Here is a 4,278-nt window from a genome sequence, read left to right as displayed (position 1 = left end):
ACCTGAATGCCCTGGTCGACCCATGGTCTCCGCCTGCTCCTGCCCTCCCGAACTTATCTTCAACTATCTGGACTCCATTTTCTCCCCCTTGGTCCAGGAACTCCCTACCTACGTCCGTGACACCACCCACACCCTCCACCTCCTCCAGAACTTCCAATTCCCTGGTCCCCAACACCTCATCTTTACCATGGACGTCCAATCCCTCTACACCTGCATTCCCCATGCAGATGGCCTAAAGGCCCTCCGCTTCTTCCTGTCCCACAGGCCCAACCAGTCCCCCTCCACTGACACCCTCATCCGATTAGCCGAACTCGTCCTCACCCTCAACAACTTCTCTTTCAATTCCTCCCACTTCCTACAGACAAAGGGGGTGGCCATGGGTACCCGCATGTGCCCAAGCTACGCCTGCCTCTTTGTAGGTTACGTGGAACAATCCCTCTTCCGTACCTACACCGGCCCTAAAACCCACCTCTTCCTCCGTTACATTGATGACTGTATCGGCGCCGCCTCGTGCTCCCACGAGGAGCTCGAACAGTTCATCCACTTCACCAACACCTTCCACCCCAACCTTAAGTTTACCTGGACCATCTCTAATACCTCTCTCCCCTTCCTGGACCCCTCTGTCTCCATATCGGGCAACCACCTAGAAACCGATATTCATTTCAAGCCCACCGACTCCCACAGCTACCCAGAATACTCCTCCTCCCACCCACCTTCCTGCAAAAATGCTATCCCCTATTCCCAATTCCTTCGCCTCCACCGCATCTGCTCCCAGGATGAGGCATTCCACTCCCGTACATCTCAGTTGTCCTCGTTTTTCAAGGACCGTAACTTCCCCCCCTCAGTGGTCGAGAACACCCTCAACCGTGTTTCCCACATCTCCCGCAACTCATCCCTCACACCCCATCCACCAATAAGAACCAAAAAAGAATCCCCCTCGTCCTCACGTACCACCCCACCAACCTCCGGATCCAACGCATCATCCTCCAACACTTCCGCCATCTGCAATCCAACCCCACCACCAAAGACATCCTTCCCTCCCCACCCTTATCTGGTTTCCGGAGGGACCACTCTCTCCGTGACTCCCTTGTCCGCTCCACACTCCCCTCCAGCCCTCCAGCCCCACCACACCCAGCAATTTTCCCTGCAACCACAGGAAGTGCTACACCTGCCCCCATACCTCCTCCCTCACCCCCATCCCAGGCCCCAAGAAGACTTTCCACATCAAGCAGATGTTCACCTGCACATCTGCTAATGTGGTATACTGCATCCGCTGTACCCGTTGTGGCCTCCTCTACATCGGGGAAACCAAGCGGAGGCTCGGGGACCGCTTTGCAGAACACCTATACTCGGTTCGCAATAAACAACTGCACCTCCCAGTCGCGAACCATTTCAACTCCCCCTCCCATTCCTCAGACGACATGTCCATCCTGGGCCTCCTGCAGTGCCACAACGATGCCACCCGAAGGTTGCAGGAACAGCAACTCATATTCCGCTTGGGAACCCTGCAGCCCAATGGTATCAATGTGGATTTCACAAGCTTCAAAATCTCCCCTCCCCCTACCGCATCCCAAAACCAGTCCAGCTCATCCCCGCCTCCCTAACCTGTTCTTCCTCCCACCTATCCCCTCCTCCCACCTCAAGCCGCACCCCCATCTCCTACCGACTAACCTCATCCCGCCCCCTTGACCTGTCCGTCCTCCCTGGACTGACCTATCCCCTCCCTAACTCTCCACCTACACGCACCTTTACTGGCTCCATCCCCACCTCTTCGACCTGTTTGTTTCCTCTCCACCTATCCTCTCCTCTATCCCTCATCTATCCGCCTCCCACTCTCTCCCTATTTATTTCAGAACCCCCTTCCCCTCCCCCTTTTCTGATGAAGGGTCGAGGCCCGAAACGTCAGCCTTTCTGCTCCTATGATGCTGCTTGGCCTGCTGTGTTCATCCAGCCCTGCACCTTGTTGTCTTGTTTCTGGGGGGACACCTCTTTAACAAATCTTTGTCACTTTTCAGCTATCATAACACTCCATCGAAGCGATTTACAACTTTAAGAGGCGCTAAATCAATGCAGCTGTCTGCTGTTGGTCGTACGCCTGCAGATTGGATCGCGGAGATCCCTGTTGTCACGTCAAAGGGATGTTCATTTCTATAGCGCCTTTCCCCAGCGCTGCGCGTCTCTAGGAGTTTTTTTGTTATTCTTTCCCGGCCAGTAAAAGCTCCTCTTTGAAGTGTCGCGGTGCAAGAAACGCAGCAGCTACTTTGTGCACGGCAAGATCCCACAAACAGCAATACAAACCAAACGTGACCAGATCAGATCAGAGTGCTTTTGGGGTGCTGCCCCATGAGCACTGAGAGTAACTCCCTTCCCAAACACAGCAGCCCCTCAGCACTGTCAGCCTTCAGCAAAGCCAGGTCTGAGGAAGGGTCCCCGGACCCGAAACCTTAACTCTGATTTTTTTGTTTTCTTCACAGATGCTGCCAGACCTGCTGAGCTTTTCCAGCAACTTCTGTTTTTGTTCACCAAAGCCCACACTGGGACTTGGGCACAAGAGGGTTAACATTCACATGGCTGTGAACAGCCACAGCTAACAGTGTTTCATTATGTGACACTGGTCATATGATTTTTTTTTACATCATATTATATTTGGCACTTTCCGCACGGGTCCAGTGCCTTTAAACTCAGCAAGTGACAAGTTAAACATTTGTCATTCCTTTCATCCGGTGAGAGCAATAACACAATTTATAAATCAATCTTTAAGGATGTGAAGGCTGCATTAGCGGAGGGGGGTGTGTGCGAGACACCCAGTCAGCCCCATACATACCCAGGTTGGCCATGCTAAACTGTCCATTGTGTCCAGGGATGTACTGGCTAGGTGGGTTAGCCATGGGCAATGCAGGGTTACAGGGATGGGGTGGTCAGCATGGGTGTAATGCAATTCCGAGGGTCAGTGTGGACTCGATGGGCCAAATGGCCTGCTTCCACTCTGGAGGGATTCTGTGATTCACATTCATACCCAATCCATGCATACACGCCCAGCTCCTGGGCACATGGTATCAGTACGCACACAACCCGTGCACACTCACAGCCCCTGTACGCTTGTCACAATATTACTGGAGGAGCTCTCAGAAAGAACTCACTCTTCCTCAGCCACTCTGTTGCTCACTCACAGAATCATAGAATCCCTACAGTGTGGAAACAGGCCCTTCGGCCCAACAAGTCCACACCGACCCTCAGAACATCCCACCCAGACCCATTCCCCTATAACCCACCTAATCTACACATCCCTGAAAACTAGGAGCAATTTCCCACGGCCAATCCATCTAACCTGCGCATCTTTGGACTGTGGGAGGAAACCTGGACAGACAGTTGCCCGAGGGTGGAGTCGAATCCAGGTTTCTGGTGCTGTGAGGCAGCAGTGCTAACCACTGAGCCACCGTGCCACCCGTGGTGAGGGGTTGAGTCACCAAGAGACAGGGCTGGAAGGAATGGGGAACTGGGATAGGGTGGACAGTGGGAGCCTTTTTCCTCGGATGGTGATGGCTAGCACGAGGGGACATAGCTTTAAATTGAGGGGTGATAGATATAGGACAGATGTCAGAGGTAGGTTCTTTACTCAGAGAGTAGTAAGGGCGTGGAATGCCCTGCCTGCAAAAATAGTAGACTCGCCAACTTTAAGGGCATTTAAATGGTCATTTGATAAACATATGGATGATAATGGAATAGTTTAGGTTAGATGGGCTTCAGATTGGTTTCACAGGTCGGCGCAACATCGAGGGCCGAAGGGCCTGTACTGCGCTGTAATGTTCTATGTTCTATGGGTGATGACCAAGCGACAACAATATGCAGAGTACAACACTGCGAGCAGCAGCTTCTCCTTCCAGTTCCAATTGGCAGGAGATCCAGCGAGTCTGAAACAACTGGGAAAGCTCAGCAGTTTAGGCAGCATTGTTCTCCTTTAGAATACACCACCAGTTAATAAAAACTGACAGAGATGAAACCCCACCTTTAATTTACAGATTCACACATTTCACTGCAGGGACACAGCTACAGAGGTGAGGCTTTGTCCCCAGCAAATTGTGCCAGATGTGGCTTCACTGAACACAATACACAACAGCTCCTGTAACGTGGTAACATGAGCCCTCCCTTGCCTCTCGTGTGTGTCTGTGTCTCTGTGTGTGTGTGTGTCTGTGTGCGCACGTGTCTGTGTCTGTGCATGTGCGTCTGTGTGTGTGTGTGTGTCTGTGTGTTTGTGTATCTGTGTGTGTGCGCATGTGT

Source organism: Rhincodon typus, chromosome 26 (genome assembly GCF_021869965.1).
Source record: "Rhincodon typus isolate 14 chromosome 26, sRhiTyp1.1, whole genome shotgun sequence".
Taxonomy (NCBI): Eukaryota; Metazoa; Chordata; class Chondrichthyes; order Orectolobiformes; family Rhincodontidae; genus Rhincodon; species Rhincodon typus.
Note: the sequence above shows the minus strand (reverse complement) of the source record.